The 19734-nt window shown below is 39.7% G+C and overlaps 1 long non-coding RNA gene across 2 annotated transcripts in view; it reads left to right on the plus strand.

The window, feature by feature from the left end:
• Positions 1-19230, plus strand: part of LOC110255828 — a 225944-nt gene extending 206714 nt beyond the window's left edge. For both annotated transcript variants that reach the window (XR_002336695.1, XR_002336694.1), the window contains 2 exons: positions 16635-16885; positions 17887-19230. This is a non-coding gene — a long non-coding RNA (uncharacterized LOC110255828). The remainder of the gene's footprint in view (positions 1-16634; positions 16886-17886) is intronic.

A 19734-nucleotide genomic window follows, 5' to 3' on the forward strand; every position in this document is an offset into this window, starting at 1 on the left:
GGTGTGGATATGCAATTCAAGGTCATCTTCCTGTATTCTTGGGGGAGATAGTTTTTAAATGCTGTCAAAACAATTACACTTTTAAATATCTCCATAATTATTGTCAATTGTTAAATGCCACCCCAATGATCATAATTCAGATTGCAACAAGATAGACTTACACAAGCATCTTTTCACATCGGCCATGGATACTAAGAAGCTAGTGAGACCTGTGCACATGACAGGGAGAAACTGGAGACTTGTACTGCCATACTTTATCTCCTCCCTGCCCCTCAGAAGTAATTGAAGGCTTTAGCTTCACCATCTGGGCAGGGGAAGAGGCAGATAAAGACCCACATTTCAATTATCATTCTAAACGAAACCAGCTTGGGCTGGTTTCCATGGCATACTCATTCAATAACAGGATTCTGCCTACTTGGCATTACTCTTTTTATGTGGACCCTCTTTGCCCCTGGTCTTTCTATCAACATCCTATTTCCTCATTCCTCCTTCCATATCATCTAAAGTTCAAAGCCCTTTCTTGTTCTCTTCTCCTATACTTTTCACACCACCTGTCTGGCTCAGTCCTTTTTCCTTGTTGAGCTAATCCTCTTTCTTTGCACCATGCCTCCTGAATGTTCCCCAGACCTTCACCTCAGTCATATCTCTGGCTCCTACTCCTCACCCCAGGCTCCACCACAAAAATCACTCTCTGGACTGGTAAGCTGTGATGAAGTTTAAATTGTAGGAATAGCTACAGACTTGCTTTCCTCCTTCATGAATTTACCAACCCTCTGAGTGCATTGTGCGTTGTCTTACTTATCTCTGTGGGCCCAGAACCCAGCACAGGTCCTGGGTCTTCTGTGCAGCAAATGCTCAGGAGAGGTTTGTTAGGCTGCCTTTGTTGCTTTGAGAATCATGGCACCACCATTTGGCTCACCACGTCAGCCACTGCGCCCCTCTTGGCTTCAGGCGTACTTTAGTCACCAGCTCCACGTGAAATGCCTCCTACCTTTGTTTCCTCCTTTCCCTCTCCCTCTCCCACACCCTTCACTTGTCTTTAGCTCCTTCCTATTTCTCTCCAGGACCACTGTACGCAGGTTCTCTGAGTAGCCACCCTGCTTCCTATATCTCTTCCATCATGTATATCAAACCGAAACTTCCCACATCGTCCCTCTGACTTGGTCACTCCCCTGGTCCAAAAATGTCAACCCCCTTGGGGATTAAATGCCATTCTCATGATCTTGGAAAAGCTGAGAACCACGATGTTGCTTTGGCGATCTTTCTTGAGTATGGGTTTACTCATACTGGTGCCAGATACGTGTCCTGAGAGAGACACAGTTCCATATGAAAAGGCCTGACAGTGGTGAGAAAAGACTTGGTACCAGGTCAGAGTAGTTCTACACTGCATGGACCCTGGAGGATTGGAACAAACCGGTGACTGGAGAGCCCCACTGGTTGGAAATGAGGTCCTTCAGGTAGGTAGTAATATGAGACATTGCTCAAAATCTGTGACATTGGGAATGTTTATGGTGTGACTCCCCCCCACCCCGGATTCTATGGCTCAAAACATAATCCCTTATGAGAGATTTTATTTGAAATTTGATTTTTGCTACATTTGGCCACAGGGTTTGTAAGTAATGGGAGTTTGTATTTTCCTACCACTAGTACTTCAAATTAATAGGAAGACTCCTGAAAAACTAGGCTGAGTCTCACATACTCTTTGCTATTTTGATTCTTTAAAATCTCTAGGCTACAAGGAAACATTTTTTAAAGTTTACATCAAACCTCATTTTCTCGAGACAATTCACAAATTAGTGCCTGTTCCAAATTTTACATCATAAAGACACCCTGATGAACAAAACTCCTAAATGCGAATAGTGCTCCCTCTGATTAATACACTGTAATCACCTCCTTCTATAGACAGGGGTTCTTTATTTTCCCTCTGACCGCAGGCTGCTTCTGAGGCCATTTTACGGTTTCCAACCCTTTCCCTCAATGTCACCTTATCCTGAGGCGCTAATTAAAATGGCAGGTGTTAAATTGATCATTAGCACGTTTCAGCTACTGCTCTGAGCACAGAAGTCCCTCAAGTGATTCTTTGTCTCTCCCGGTATAATCCCTCTTTCTCCAGACATTTTCTCCGCTTCCTTCCCCTAGTAGTTCTAACTGCATCTTAAAGAGAAAGCAGATAACGTAGCATGTCTGTCCCAGCTGTTCCTCATTTATTTCTCAGGCTTGTTCCCTCCGAGTAAATGATAACACCAGATTTTTTTCTTTTAGTAATGGGCCAGCATTTTATTTATTCTAAGTTTTTTGGGAAAAAAAAAATAAACAAAAACAAACCTCTGTTAAACAAATTTTGTGTGTTCCTCTTTCAAACGTTATGTTATCCAAGTAGACAGCATATAGATGGACACACTTATTTTTTTTAATTATTTATTTGAGGGGATTAAGAACACTTGACATCTGCCCTCTAAAATTTTTTTAAGTGGATGCAATATTGTTAATATACACACTTATGCTGTTTAGCAGAACTCTGGATCTTCTTCCTCTTGTATAACTAAAATTTTATACTCATTGAACAGAAACTCCTCTCCCCCAGTCCCTGAAAACCACCATTCTACTGTCTCTAGAAGCTTGACTATTTCAGATACCCCGTGTAAGTGGAATCACGCAATACTTGTCCTTTTGTGTCTGGTTTATCTCCCTTTGCCTCATGTCCTCCAGAATCAGACATGCTGTTGCAAGTGGGAGCGTTTCCTTCTTTTCAAAGGCTGAATGACATTCCATTGTATATATGACACATTTTCTTCATTTACTCATCCGTTGATGGACACTTAGGTTGCTTCCACATCTTGACTATTGTAAATCATGCTGCAATGAACATGGGGGCGCAAATATTTCTTTGAGATTCCAATTTCAATTATTTTAGGAATCTCCCTAGGAGTGGGATTGCTGGCTCAAGTGGTTTGTATTTTTGGTTTCTCGAGGAACCTCCATACTGCTTTCTCTCTGCCTCCTGCTCTCCCACCATTTCCCACCTGGGCTGTGTTAGGAGAAGCTGGAGGGAAGACATTGCTGTTTCCAGTCTAGGCAGAGCCAGAGTTATCAGGGGCTGTCTTGTCCCTGGAGGAGCCAGGTAAATGGAGAGTAGAAGAAAGGTCAAGAGATGGCTAGGGGATCCAATATTCAGTCATTCCCGATCTTTAAATTATGAGCTAATTTGCCATGCTTGAATGGTCCTTATGGTTAGAACCAGAACTCATCATCTCTCTTAGGGCATATTTCTCATACTTGTCGACACATCAGAGTCACCCAAGGAGTTCCAAAAACTACAGATGCCTGTGTTCTGTTTACACAGACTGTGAAGTAGCCTGGGGTGGGTGTGGCATGTTTTGCTTTAGAATTCTTAAACTCTCCAGGAGGATCTAATATGAAGCAAATGTTGAAAATCAGTATTTTACCACAGCTTACTCTGCCACCTACGGTGGAGTAGGAACCAGAAACAGGAATAAGACTTTAGCAGCTTCTGCCCAGGTGAATTTCACATTGTATGTGGGCCTTGCAAATGAAGGAGAGAGTTCAGCTTCAGGCTCTGCAGGTAAGATGAAGGGAAGCTGATCTCTATTTAAATGCATCCACCTCGCACCAGTCAAAATGGTCATCATTAAGAAGTCAGTAACAAGTGCTGGAGTGGGTGTCGAGAAAAGGCTACCCTCCTTCACTGTTGGTGGGAATGCAAATTGGTCCAACCACTACAGAAAACAGTATGGAGGCCCCTCAGAAAACTAAATGTAGAACTACCATATGATTCAGCAATCCTGCTCCTGGGCATATATCCAGACAAAACTTTCATTGAAAGAGCAGCACTATTCACAATAGCCAAGACCTGGAAACAACCTAAAAGTCCATTGACAAATGAGTGGATTAAGAAGATGTGGTACATATATATGATGGAATACTACTTAGCCATAAAAAGAGCAAAATAATGCCATTTGCAGCAACATGGATGAACTAGAGATTCTCATACTAAGTGAAATAAGCTGGAAAGAAAACAAATACCATATGATATTATTTACTTGTGGAATCTAAAATATGGCACAGATGATCCTATCTGCAAAACAGAAATAGATCATGGCCAAAGAGAGCAGACATGTGGTTCCCACGGGAGAGGGAGAAGGGAGGAGCATGAACAGGCAATTTGGGGTTTTTGGAAGTAAACTGTTGTATTTGGAATGGATGGGCAATGGGGCCCTACTGTACAGCACAGGAAACTGTGATTGGGTCACTTTGCCATACAACAGAAATTGAGGAAATATTATAAATCATACTTTAATAAAAACAAAACAAAACATAAATAAATGCATCCAGTGGTTGCTGGGTCTGACCTAGGAGCTAGGAGGGTCCCATGTACATCTCAAACACCCACCCTGTGTAGAGCAAGCACAGGCTCCCTAGGGGCCAAGGCAGAAACTTGGGGGGAAGTAGAGAAAGAAATGACATCTCTCCCCATTAGTCCCATTTCATTTGTCACATTTATTCATGAAGCAAGCTTGGGTATGAAGCCCTATAGCTTGGAATTCCGTGGATTAAATATCCTCTAGGTTATCTGTAGAGTGAGAACATGCTGTGTTTCCCCAAGATGGATTCATGGGTTTTATTTGGATAGACAAGATAATTGGGATTACCTGGAAAAATCAAAAGTTTACACAGTCCCTTTGAGGAGAAGGACTCCTGTGCTCTGAATCAAACCAGTTGGATTTAGGTAGCAATTTCATTGCTAATTAACACATGCACTTATTTAACAAGTATTAATTGAGCATGTCCTCACAATGAGATACAAAGATGGGAGGCCTGTCTTGAAGCATTTGCTGTCTTATAGGTTGAGCAAAGGATGTGGGGAGATGCTTCCGGTTCTAGGAAAGGAGATATGGAGGGGATACAAGGAGGAAGTGGTCACATTTAATCATAACAACTGTCACAGGTGGAATGCTTGCTATTATCTCATGAAGCCAGTGATCTTTTTACTCATAGTTTACAGAAGAGGCAGTTGAGGTACTGAGAGCATATGGATCTTAATGAGCACCACATAGCTTATTAGAACTGTGAATAAACCACAGTTATGGGGTCCTGGGGCAGAGCTTGTATTACTGGGCTCAAGGACTTGATGGCGTGTATGTGTGTGCATCTTCAAGATGAGCTACTCCCTTTTTTTCTAGATAACGTAGTTGACAAGTGCAATTCAGGAAGAGAAAGCTGCTGGAGAATGTCAGCAGAGAATTAAAGAAACTTTTGGGGTTTCAGCGTGTAAGTACTTATATGTATGAATTACGTGGAGAGTTCCAAGTCAGAGGGAAAGCGTAGCCAGAAAACATAACCATGATGGGAAACAGTATATAATGGAAATAAAATTGAATTTTAAATTCTGTTATATGCAAATACCTTGAATGAATCTAAGTAGGACAGAGCTTAATCCATTTTGTACCTTAAAAACATGCAGAGGACAGCAGGGAGTTGAAATGGCATCAGAAAAATCTATTAGCAGATTCCTGAATTAAGGCACTCTGGAGAGAAGAGGGCCTGAATTTAAGGTAGGAATAGTGGAGAGAAAGAAGCGAAGGTTGATAGAACATGTTAAAGAATTAGAATTTATGACTCAGTCTATTGGTGACAAAGCAGACATGGGGGCAGGGGAAAGATCACTGACTAGGATTATTGGGTGTAGAGTGATACTGACCTACTCACACCTTCAGTCATGCCACACGTATTCATCAGGTGCTCTCCTGTGCCAGACACTGTTCAAAGGGTTGGGCTGTGACACTGAACAGCCCATAATCTCTATCTTTAGGGACTTAAACCTTGAAGAAGGGAAACAGCATTAGACTGAAGTAACTCAACAAAGGTTACAGTGGCAAGTGCAACTAGAGAAACGGGCTGCTGAGAATGTAAAGGGGATATTTACTTTGGTTGGGAGGGCAGCAGTGAAGAAGACCTATTTGATGAGGGAATTTATGAGCTTAAAACTGAGTGATGAGAAGAACTCAGCCCTGGGAAGGTCCACTGGAAAAGGGATTGAGACAAAGAAAACAAGACAAAAGCCCCCAAGGTAGTGTAGCTGAGCCTGGTCCTATAGGGCTCCTGGGCACAAAAGCCTTTCTGTGTCCCCCATGTCTTATTCTTAGGAAATGGGCCTCATTCAGCCTCCATGGCCTTCCCTGAGTTCAGGGGCAAGTTCAGACAGTGGCTGATCAGGAAAGGGAGGGGAGACAAACAAGGGAGGAACAGTCAAGAAACAATAGGACAGCCTTGGGGCAGGATCCTGGGTCCTTCTCAAGGGATACACATAATAATGGAGGCATCTTATACACCTGAGAGAAAAGCTATATTCCTTATGCTTCTTTTAGAAATGAGTACTTTAAAACTGAACAGCTTAGAGTCCTTCCTTATCCTTCTCCCTGGCTTAATTACACCCCAAACACAATCATCTGTAAGCTAAAGATTAGGCACCCTGAGCACAATTGCCTGTGGGTTAAAGATTATTAGCACATGGTATTTTTCACGAACTTTCATAGTTTGTCCTATGAAACTCTGCCCTTAGTTTGTTCTGATCAATATGCCCTTTCTACAAGTATTGTTATTCTTGGCAGTAGCTCGGAAGATCACCATCACGGTCATGCTGAGATCTCCTGACACCAGCTTTGATGACTAAGACTCCCCCCAAGAAAGAAGAATGCCTGTTTGCCCTCAACCCTGATTCCTATTTGGAATCCTGTTTTTCTCCTTTTTATTATAAAACTCCCCGCAGTTATTCCCAATGGGGGGGCACAGTCTTTAAGCCATTAGCCTGCTGTGGCTTCCTTTGCCTGGCAAAGCAGTAAAAGCTATCTTTTTCTCTTTCACCCAAAACTCTGTCTCTGTGTTTCTCTTTGGCGTCAGTGGGCAGAGGCTGAGTTTCAGCAACAGCAGGACAGCTGTATTGGTCCAGAAATAGTGTTTCATTGAGGATGTTCGGGAAGTGTAGAAGGAGGCAAGCAGTTAGAACATGATGGATCTAGGGATATACACAGTGTCTAGATTATACAGTCTTGTAGCCAAGAGTAAGAACTTTGGATTTTTAGTCTAGTAACAGTGAGATGCCTTTGGAGTATTTTAAGCCAGTTAGTTTCTTGATCCAATGTAAAGGAACAGAGGGGAGGAGTCAGTTTGAGAGGAAAGATGAGATCCAAGTCATATAAGGTTTGACTGGCCAATAAAAATTCCAGCAGCGATGCTTAATAGTCAATGGGAATTGTGGGCTTGGGACAAGGAAGAGTGGCCTGGGCAATGGCATTAGATTTGGGAGTGATTATTATATATGCAGCAGAACTGTGAGTACAATGCGAACAGAGCTAATGGTGAGTCCTGGACAATAGCTAAATGAATAATTGTGGTATCTTGATAGAATAAAAATTACTCAGCATGGAGTTTCCATTGTGGCTCAGCAGAAATGACTCTGATGCAGGTTGGATCCCTGACCTTGCTCAGTGGGTTAAGGATCCCGCATTGCCTTGAGCTGTGGTGTAGGTTGCAGGTGCAGCTCAGATCCTGCATTGCTGTGGCTATGGCACAGGCCGGCAGCTGCAGCTCCGATTCAACCCCTAGCCTGGGAACTTCTATATGCTGTGGTGCAGCCCTAAAAAGGTAAATAAGTAAATAAATAAATATTACTTCGTGATAAAAAAAGATTGAACTATTGATATCCATAACAATATACAATGAATCTCAAAGTGATCATGATGAGTTTAAGTAGCGAGACAAAAAAGAGTATGTATTATGTGATTTCAGCCATAGGAGATGCATAATCTATCATTATAGAAAGAGATCAGTTGCTGCCTGGGCATGAAGAAGGAAAGATGAGGGAAAAGAAAGATTAAAAACGACATGAGAAAAATTGAGAGTAAAGGGTATTTTCATTATTTTGATTATGCTTTAAATTGACATGTATCAAAAGTTATCAAATTATATACTTTACAGAAGTACAGTTTATTGTATGTCACTATAACACCTCGATTAACTCATTTTGAAAGCATTCAAAATACAGAAGAAAAAGAGAGATGGAGCCAAAAGAGATCCAATACATATATAACTAATATTTTCATAATGACACAGAGAAAGTGGAACAGAAATTATATTCAAATATATTTAAGGAAAAAAACCTTTTCTGAATTACAACACATGCAAAGCTGTTTTTAATCAAAAAGTCTTGCTGTTATCTCTGCAAAATTTATTTTAAAAAATGATATTGCAGAGTTCCCATTGTAGGCGCAGTGGGTTAAGACACCGACTAGTGTCCATGAGGATGTGGGTTTGATCCCTCGCTTCATTCAGTGGGTTAAGGATCCGGCATTGCCACAAACTGTGGTGTAGGTCACAGATGTGGTTCAGAACCTGTGTTTCTGTGGCTGTGGCATAGGTCAGCAACTGTAGCTCCAATTTGGCCCCAACCCAGGAATTTCCATATGCTGCAGGTGCAGCCATATAATGAAAAAAAAATATATTAAAGGAAATGTTAGTGATACTATGCAAAAAAGACAAATATAATAGCATATATTTATAATTTATTTTGTAGTTTCTGGTTGCCACATACAGATTTTTTCTTCTAGTATTAATATATACAATAGAATATAATGATTTATACAATTATACTTAAATCTATTATTTAAATTCATATTTTTGTACTTATTTCTGTCTACAAGAGCAGGAAAGAATAAACAAACAAACAAAAAAAAACTATGTGAAAACCAAACATCTGGAAAATTCCTGTACGAAGAGCTGGCAGGACTGATCAGTGCCAAAGGCTGCATCTAATTCCTGGAGCAAAAGAGAATTCTGAACAGAAGAGCTAACTGCACAGTTCCCATCTTTCACTTAGCTTATTAAAGCTCTACATGACCCTTCTACTTATAAAAATATATTAATAAGGAATACATATCTTAAAAAAATGTTAACAGAAAGGGCCCAATAAATCTTAATAAGTCCATGGGTTATACCAGATTTTCAAAGTGAGGTTAAAACTCTATGTAATTTTAGGGGAAGATACCACTGCAAAAAACTCACCTAAGAAGTAGCAATCATGTCTTATACACCAACCAAGAATTCCTTTTTTTTTTTTTTTTTTTTTTTTTTAAATCAGGGCCCCATCTGTAGCATGTGGAAATTCCCAGGCTAGGGGTCAAATTGGAGCTATAGCTGGAAGCCTACACCACAGCTACAACTATAGCTAAATGACAGATCCAAACTGCATCTTTGACTTACACCACAGCTCATGGGCAACACCGGATCCTTAACCCACTGATCGAGGCCAGAGATTGAACCTAAGTCCTCATGGATACTAGTCAGATTCGTTTCCACTGAGCCACGATGGGAACTCCAAGAATTACTTCTTAATAAACCTAGAACCTCAGGCCCTGAAAACTTTTGTTTTTCTCAGGGTCTGATAAGACTCTGCCACCCTTGTGTGGTATTCAAACAACACTGTTAAACCCCAACCCTAGGGAGATATAATAAAAAATAGCTACAAAAATAGGAAGGTATTTTAGAAGTATGTAAATAATGAAGAAAGAGAATAAACACACAATGTGCATGTTTTAGCTTAAGTTTACATGAAATATTTGGAAATTACTGTTGACCTTTGAACAGTAGGTGTTTGAATTGTGTGGATCCACTTTCATGAGGGGTTTTTCCTTCAATAGTAAACACTATAATACTACGATTGAATGTTAATCCCCAGTTGGTTGAATCTGCTGGATATGGAATGACAGATGCAGAGGAAGCCTGGTACTGGAGAACTATAGACACCGAGGACCTCCCTATAAGTTGCACTTGGATTTTCCATTTTGCCCCTCAGCTATGTTGTTCAAAGTTTAACTGTATTGTGTTTTTGTATGTTTGGACCCTGATTAAGGCATTGAAGGGATCAAAAAGGTCAGCCATAATAAATCTACTTTTGCTGTTTAAATTTATTAATGGAATTTAATTAATCATATTTTTCATTAGTGCATTTGCTCAAGAGAATGCAACGTGCAACATTTAGTGTATTAGATTTATGAGTTTAATAAATTGAACATTAAAAGTGTATGATATGTGTTCCTCGGAATATACAAAAGAGCTTCAATTCAGCCTGTCCCATTATAAAAGTTCTTTGTCCCACTATAAAGAACTGTTAATATGACCTCTCTTACTTAGTAACTATAAAGAAAGTCAGGAAGGAAAGAGTCAAGATGATAAAACCTTAAATGTATTCTTCTCCATCCAAGATCGCTCGGATGGGGTTTTCCCCAGGGTAATGGACAACAGCCGGGTCTTTTTGGTACAAAGCCTTTTGGAAAAAAATGATTATTCCTTAACACTACCCATCTCTTTAATCAGAATAGAACTTTTTAAAAAATTGGAGTAGGGAAGACCTCTTGATAATTTTGAATAAAAAAGAATGGATTGGGTTGGCAAGGAGAACGTTCCATAATAAGATGAAACGTGAATACCTATAGGTCAATAGGAAGACAGAAAAAATTTTAAAAATTCGAAAGTTTCGCGGTAGGACAACATAGATCGATTTGCATACTTTGCTAGTTTCTTCTCTAGAATTTGTGAAAATAAACTGATGAATTGACGATACTATTCCTGAGGATATTAGGACACTTTGGAAAGAAGAAAACCTTGACTTTCTCCAAATCAACTTACTCCATTAGTCCCACCGTTTTTAGTCCAGCGCAATCTTGCCAAACTCAGTTCTAGCACATCTTTTGAGGAGGTGACATGAAGAAAAAAAGTTTTAAATAAGTTGAATGTATCTTCATCCTACTTTATAGTCATCCTTTCTCTCTGATGTTAATGGTCATAGAATTTATGGCCTCTCTAAAAGTTGATTTTTGCTGTACTAAGCAAGAACTTATTTTATGACTTATTGTACATAAAATACATACAAAATGTAATTATTATTGTAAGCAAGCACTTATTTTATTAGGCTGGGTATCATGGGAAATTTAAAGACTCTGTCCTTGAAATAATTACAAACTATGTTGAGAGGAAGTAGGATCTGTGCATGAAACATCCAGGGAAAAATTTGTTAACAAATAAAGCAATGCACAGCCAGGTTGTTGCAATCCCGCAGCCAACTTTTCCAACTATAAAATCTATTTCCTTATCCTGAATAGCACTTTTTTATGAATTCATTTCCTTAAGGAAACAAGCAAATCTAATCTTTCAAAATCTCTAGCTAAGCTTATGATTTGGGCATATAAATAGTGATCTCATATTGCAACTATTCCAACAATATTTCCCAACATTTCAACATAGATGATCTCAGAGTTCCCGTCATGGTGCAGCAGAAGCGAATACGCCTAGGAACCATGAGGTTGCAGGTTCGATCCCTGGCCTCGCTCAGTGGGTTAAGGATCTAGCGTTGCCGTTGCCATGAGTTGTGGTGTAGGTCGAAGACCTGGCTCGGATCTGTTGTTGCTGTAGCTGTGGTGTAGGCCAGTAGCTGTAGCTCTGATTTGACCCTCAGCCTGGGAACCTCCATCTGCCCCAGGTGCAACCCTAAAAAAGACAAAGAAAGAAAGAAATCCAGAGAAAACAAAAAAAGCTCTCCTTGAGAATCTCCCTGAAGCTTAGGAGAGCTAATGGGAACCACTGGTTAAGTAAAAGCTTAAACTAATAACTCCAAGTGAATTTGTATGATTCTGTGTTAATTTTGCTTTATGTCAAACCAAGCAAGTCCAGAAAGCATGATTGCTAAATTTCCCTTAGCAATGTGAACTCGCCCACGTTGCACATGTAATAAGATTTTCAACACTAATTAGTGTACTAAAAAGAGCCTCTAATGTGATAGAGTGTATTCACCCTAATATTGCTATGAGAACTTGCCCTTTGCATTTTCATAAAGTGTAATCTTTTCGCTGAAGCAACTCACAGAAAGTTCAAGTATGATTTTTCATAATAGCCCTTACATATGGAGAGGGTATTTCTGAATTATCATATAAAATGGAATGCCACTTGTCTTCTAGTCATATTATCTAGAAGAGGAATAAGGGCATTGATGCTTCCTTGGGGTTTGAAAGGTAAGGAGTTAAGGAGAGGATATTATAAGAAGGCAAAAATCGCTATCCCATTGTGTACCTGGGACACATGTCTAAGCCTGAAAGAGTGAGTATGAATGATTTCCGGTCCTGATGGAAGAAGAACACTGGAGAAGAAAATGATTGAACACCCTGAGCTCCTGTGTGCACAGTAGAAAACACTTAGGCCGGCTCAGTCATTCTCCAAGTATTTGAATATCAGCCTTTTAAAGTGGCTCATAATTATAGAGGAGTTTTCACTAAACACTTCTGCTTGGGAGGGGCTGGAAGATGAAACCCGCCAATGACTTTAGGATCCAGTCCTGAAATTAAATGTTCGGTCTGTGATTTCCTTAGGATACAGGAGTTTGGCTTCAGACTACTTCCGCTGGGTGTATCTGCATTACCCAAGATAAACTATCCTTTAAAAAGGGTGTCCAAATGAAACAGCCACCAGGGTAATAATTCCACTTTTTTCTTTAAATAACAGATTACTGTGTTGAATACAAAGACATTCAAGTTTAAATAAATGCTGCACCTGAAGCCAGTTAGAAGAGAGCTATCATTATTTTCTTGCTGTTTGAATCCAATTTTTAAAAATCACAAAGGGGCTACTTAAATGGCAATAAATGCATTGTAGCATCTTTTTTTCTGTTCTACAAAGCAATCTGTTGTGTTGGAAGTTAGACTAGCAAAACAGTTGAGATGCTGACAAAGTAGCAGGGAAAATAAAAGTGGTTAGGAGCAGAATATCTAAATCAATATTGTGCTTTGTCTAATTAATATGTACTGTGCTATTGCCAGGTCAGATTTATTAGTGCAAAAGCGTAATAATTCTTTCACTCATAAATAACGTTAAATTAAGGACAAGTGAGCTTTGACAGTTATATATGTATGTCTGTCCCTTTGTTGAATGCTGGAAAAGTCAACAATATGATGACATTAAATATTTTGAAAAGTAATGCCAGTGTGATGAGATGCTAGAACAATGCTGTCCTTGAAAGCTGATTGTCAAAAATGGAGTTTCCTTTTTAGTATTGGTGTGAATTTAAGATGAGGAAATTCCTAGCACGGAAGTGGAAATAACCTCACCAAACCTTGGAAATGAATCATGATCATCTTCCAGGAGATTGTGAAGGGACCCAAGCGTGACCAGTGCAGGTGAACAGGGCCAAGCTGAGGCCCTGGGGAGGGACAGGGGCAGTGTGAGGTTCTCAGGTAAAGGAAGAGAATCTGCAGAAAGCCGGAAGGAAGTTATGAGATGCTAACCAGATGATCTCGGACTGGTGTGGGTCAGATTATTGGTCTAGAGACTAGACCTTATTGAAGGGCCAGTGGATCACGTTCAGTCATGATGACTCATTTGTTTAAAACATAATTGTAAGTTTGGGCAATTACTCTGCCCATTCATTTTTCTTGTTGTTGCCTTTTTAATAGTGCTGTGTCAGTTAAGGTGGGAACTGTCCTAGTTTAGGTGCTATTTAAAAAATTTTGCTTACCTAATTAGGGCATCAAGACAATCACTCAATGTCAAGGTCAGGCTCGCCCAGTTAATAGGACTCCTTAACTGAATCTACAAGTTCTTTTCACCTTAGATTTCATAAAGACATACATTCAAAGAATTGATTAAAGGAACACAATCCGTATTATGTGATATATATTTATTTGCTTATTTGTGGATATTTATATAGCCTAACCCCCAAGAAACTTGAGCTTTTACCAGATAATTTAAAGCAATATTCAGAGGCAACTACTTTAATAGGTGCCCCAGTCAGGAAGCTAGGTAATGGCTAGACTCTTGGAAGACCTGACTCTTCCTTTTACAAAAGCCCTTTCCTCTTAGGTCATCTCAGCTGCCTGTTGAGAGATCATCTATTCTACTTGGGCAAAGTCTTGATGTTTATCTGTTTAATGCTCACTCTATGCCCTTCCCCCACTCTGCTTCCTAAAAGAGTGCTTGCTTGCTGTGGGAACTGCTAATGAGATATTGATCAATATAATTAATTAGCAAGCATAGAAACTTAATTGCATTTTAACTAGTTAGTCAATAACAATCCTCACTTGATATATATATCTTACTCTGGATAAGAATACATATGTATATGAACATCTATCTTTCCATTTATCTGGCATAGCTATAATGCTCATAATCAAATCTTTTCTATAGCTAAAAATGCATCAAAATGTAATAAGATATAGATAAAATAATGTCATTTATTTCATTAAAACTATTATTAGGTAACAGGACCAGATGGACAATAAAACTTCATCAAGCCATGTACTGTGAAATCTTGCTATGGGCACAAACATTGAATCACAGGTTGACATCTGCAAATATGATATGGATAAATGAGAGGCTCCAGAAAATGGAACACAGGTTCTTCATGCATAGCCTTGTTCTTATATCCTTCCCTTTGTTACATTCATCTGTTCCTTTCCATTTTTTGCTCAACCTTAGTTTTCGATAGTTTCTTTGTCCTGAGTGGTCCCTAGGTAGAAATCCAAATTCAGCTCTTTTCGTCAGCCCTCATTTTCCTCCAGTCTCCTCTTAAATCAGCTCAACCGGGCACCCTAGGTCTCAGGCTTCCTTCACTCTGGGGAACCCCTCAAGCTTTGCGTCCTCCAGCACAGGCCAGCATCGGAGACACTTAAGAGACCTTTTAAACGTCACCCTTGCTCAGTCCTGCTCCCTCAGGGATCCCAATTCCTAGCAATCTGTTCTTCTGAGACCTTGAGAACTTCTTTAACAGAAGCCTAAAGAGCATGCTTTCAATAAAAGAAGTGACCACACGGTGAGAAATATAAATGTTGGCAGACATGCATGTGGCTCCTAAATGGACATAAGTGGCTACATTTTTCAAATGAGTACCTCTTGGATGCCCTTTCTTATCCTCATAAAAATTGCATTCTGGTTTAAAGAATATTTATAAAAATAAATGGAAGCTTTAAAAAAGAATAAACACAACCTTTTTCATTAGGAGCTATCGTCCATCTCCTTCTGTATTTCACGAACCCTCTTGGAGCGCAGTACCTGCCATGTGCTGAAGGAAAAAGGGAGGGAAGGTGTTGGTTGGACAAGGAACAATGCCACACAATATTGTACCTTGTGAACCTTCAGGCTCTTGTGCAGGGGACATCAGCAAGGTTCCTGTGGCAGAGCCTTATGTTCATGAGTATCGATGTGACTTTTAGCCAGGCAAAGGAAAGCCAGTGGTATGGAGTGCCATCACGAGCTCGAACCAAGTAGTAGCAGGCTGTGCCCAGACACACCATGACCCGCTTTCCTGCCAACAGTGTTGTCATTTGACTAATTAGTGGTTATAGTTTTTAAAAGAAACTTCCAGTATCTATTAGAGCTACTTGAAATTAATTATTATGGTACAGTCATATTTCATCCTAAGCACCATATTAGCTGAAATTTATACAGCAATAAAATATACAGTGAAGTTTCCATGGAAATATTATTACAGTATTAAAACAATGATATTTTCTTACTCTAAAAAAAAAAGCAACTAACTCCAATAATATTTTAGAACTGTCACTGTTGGTGACAGGATATTTTAATCATCATTCCAGAAAATGTGCGACTTTTATTAAAAAAACTAGAAAGCTTTTTTTTTTCGTCTATGGACTATATTAGCTGCTTATGTCTTAAGAGCATAATTGCTGATTTAAGAAAACCAATGAAAACATTAAGGATGTCGCAAATCCAGTCAGCAGATATTGATGCACATGAAGCAATAATTTTAGAAATAAGAATCAAGCCGCTCTGGAATTTCCATTGTGGCGCAACAGAAATGAATCCGACTAGGTACCATGAGGTTGTGGGTTCGATCCCTGGCCTCACTCAGTGTGTTAAGAATCTGATGTTGCCATGAGCTGTGGTGTAGGTTGCAGACATGACTCGAATCTTGTGTTGCTGTGGCTGTGGTGTAGGCCTGCAGATGTAGCTCCAACTGGACCCCTAGCCTGGGAACTTCCATATGCTGCGGATGCGGCCCTAAAAAGCAAAAAAAAAAAAAAAAAGAATGAAGCTGCTGTTTGCATTAAATTGCTAAGATCAGTTCTCAGGAATGTGACTTGCCATCTCTAGAACTGACCAAAGGTTCTATGTGAATATATGACTGAAAAGATTGGGAAGTCAAAATTTCAATCACAGTGATAAGGGGAGCAATCTTAGGGAAGCAAACTGGATTGTGACTTCAATTTGTTAAGGGGAAAACTAGTCGATATCACTACAGAATTCAGAAGAAGACTAGCCAATCAGAAGAGACGTGGTCAAAATAGCTAAAGCTACAACCAGTTTTGTTTCATTGTCCTGGGGACCCTTTTATGAAGTCAGCTATTCAGTATATATTAGCTTACAGCTGTTAAACATTGAAATAATCCAGCTAACTCCTCTCTTCTCATTCTATTTATACTTTAATTTTCCATATAGCTTGGAAATGCTTTAAACCACTAAGACCAGAATTCTTCTATTCACTTACTTACCCACTTACACATTTACACAACAAATACTGACTGCCAAATCTTTTTCTGTTCTTTTCTGGATTGCAGGGAAAGAACTTGCATCTCCATTTATCAGAATCTCTTCCCAAATTTTTGGTTTAAAGTTTGCCAATGAGACAGACTCTCCTGAGATTTGGAAGGAGGTAGAGAAGTTATTCTCCAGTAAGAATTACCAAGAGCCTGGTGAGTGAACAGAAAGTCAAGTTCACAGAAATTTCCAGGTCATCTACCTTGGTGCTGCAGGCAGCTGGCCTCGGTGATAGGAGCTTCACTGCCTTGTTGCCTTAGCTCTTCCAACAGTAAGTAAGCTTCACATTTTTGCATCAATATACCTTCTCATTGGAATGATTAGAACAGCTTGTGTTTTCTCTTCCCCATCTTGTTATACATGTGGTCTGATTTTCTTTTCTTTCTTTCCTTCTTTTTTTTTTGTTTTTTGTTTTTTGTTTTTTGGCCATGTAAATGTATCATTTTCACTATCAAAAGAGTAAATTATGTTATTTTGGATGATAATTGCATATGAGCAGAATGATTCCCCCTCCAAATAGTCTCACTTTAACAATTGCTGGAGTTCCCTCTGTGGCACAGTAGGTTAAGAACCTGACTACAGTGGCTCGGGTTGCTGTAAAGGTGCAGGTTTGATCCATGGCCTGGTATAGTGAGTTAAAGGATCCAGCATTGCCACAGCTGCAGTGTAGGTCACAGATGTGGCTTGGATTCACCTCCTGGCCCAGGAACTTCCATATGCTGCTGGTGTGGCCATAAAATAAAAAAATGAAATTAAAAAAACTGTCATAACAACAAAACTGTACAGAGAGAAGCTGATAAAAACAAAACTATACAGAGAGAAGCTGATAGAAATGTTTTTCTTTTTTTCTTTCCTTTTTAAAAAAAAAAACAAAAAAAAACAAAACTCTTCTATTTCTTTCACAAACTCCAGTGAATTCACAATGGGTCTGTAAAGTTTAAGGCTAGGGCAAGTAAGGCTATAACAAATTTAAAATAGTGTTTATTTTACCTTGACCTGTGTACTCTCTGTTCCAAAAGAAGAAAGAGGATTCCCTTGAGTAGGTTATTTATGTAATTCGCTGTCACAAATTGCAGAGCAGTTCCTTCTATTCCAGGAAACATCCGCTCAAGAGTACAGAATTCTCTATCACGTATAAACTCCTCATTACAATTTTAAACCGGTGGTAGACTTTTTTTCCCCATCAGGTTCTTAAATTTGTTTCTGCTGTTGTTGCTGTTTGCTTGCTCGGGGGAGAAGTTTGAAATTTTCATCTTTTTTTTATTTTTCAAGGGAAGATGGCAGCATAATGAGACATCATCATTACCCCAGACCCATTGCCCACATTTGGAGAAATCACATAGAGGATCAATGATCATCATTTAGGGAAAAGGGTAGAAGTAGACAAGGTCTGAGAGGATGTGATGATCAGAGTGTGCAGATGGGTGGAAATTCTCCAGGAGAAAACACCCCATTAGCAGCTCAGTGATTAAAGCCATTTCTCTTTAAGAGCAGGTGTGCAGTGTTCTTTATGGCATATGGCGTATGTTTGAAACACACATGCAGGGAAAAGCCGTTGAGGATAGCTCTCCTTTTATAAGTCCATAGGACAATGAAATGATTGTGAAAACAGATCTGGGTTTTTTCTGTTTGTTCCAAGAAGGCCTTCATTTCCATTCCCCCCTTGCAGAGCTCTTATGCATAATTCTTGGCTCTCTTACTAAGATGAAAATAAGCTCTGCCATCAAAGCCCTTTTCTCACCTGGGCACAGAAAAACATTAGGAGCGTGACCTGGCTGAACTGGTTGATCAAATTATAGTGAAGGGGATCACAGGAAAAGTCTTGCTCTTAAGCAAAAACTCTCTTCTACCTTTTAGTTCCAAACTCTTTGAAAATGCTCACTCAAAGTGTTAGGCTCCTAGCACCTCCAAAAGGTGCTGTCCTGGGGTGAACCAAGAAATGTCCCTGCTGTCTGTCATGGTACCCTCCAAAGCAGTCATGTGCCATCTATGGTGACAACTGGTGACCCGGTTATTGCTTCTCTTCAGAGCACTAAACGCAGCACCATGAGCGTGGTCCGTGTCTGGTTGGCTTCTATTCCAATTTAATGCTACTGTTGGTGTGGATTTTAAACAGCCTTGTTTTTAATTTCTGAAGCGATCAGTTGGAGAAGGAAAATAGTTACTGATGTGCAAATCATGTACGGCTTTTTATGATTCATTTTTATTATTCACGTCGTGGCGCGTTTCTTGGCAGAGAGCGGAGAATTTTGGAAAAGTACATTCTCAGTGCCCTGGGTGTCATTTAAAACAAAGTGATTTTCCTATAATTTGATTTTGTCAGAGCTCCTCTCACTTCTGTCAGTTTGGAACCTGTTGGCCTACGTGGATTTGCATAGGTAATAGTAAGTCTAAAGTGAAAAACAAAATCTTTTTCAAGTAAGTCTCAAAAGATAAGGCCTAATTTAGAGAAGATAGTGTGTTGAGGGCAAACTCTCAAGTGTAATATCATTCCTTTTATTGATGCTAAATCTGGAGGCCTCTATGGCTGTATTTCAGATGTAGAATAGCCAAGAGAAGGTCCCAGATATGAGAATGGTCCATTAGGAGTAGCTTTGCCTCCCTTGCCTCCAGGTCAGCCAATTCTGCAGGTGCAAATGGTCAAGCTTTTTTTAAAAAAATTATTTTATTGGAGTTCCCATCATAGCTCAGTGGAAACGAATCTGACTAGCATCCATGAAGATGCAGGTTCCATCCCTGGCCTTGCTCAGTGAGTTAAGGGTCCGATATTGCTGTGAACTGTGGTATAGGTCACATGCGTGGCTCGGATCCCGAGTTGCTGTGGCTATGGTGTAGGCCAGGAGCTATAGCTCCGATTGGACCCCTAGCCTGGGACCCTCCATATGATGTGGGTGTGGTCCTAAAAAGACCAAAAAAAAAATATTTTGTTGAAGTATAGTCAATTGATAATGTTGTGTTAATGTGTACTGTATAACGAAGTGACTCAGTTATACATATACATACAGTCTTTTTCATATTCTTTCCCATTATGATTGGTCACAGGATGTTGAATCTGGTTCCCTGTGCTATACAGTAGAAGCTTGTTTATCCATCCTGTATATAAGAGTTTGCATCCGCTAA

This window comes from Sus scrofa, chromosome 11, assembly GCF_000003025.6.
Source record: "Sus scrofa isolate TJ Tabasco breed Duroc chromosome 11, Sscrofa11.1, whole genome shotgun sequence".
Lineage (NCBI taxonomy): Eukaryota > Metazoa > Chordata > Mammalia > Artiodactyla > Suidae > Sus > Sus scrofa.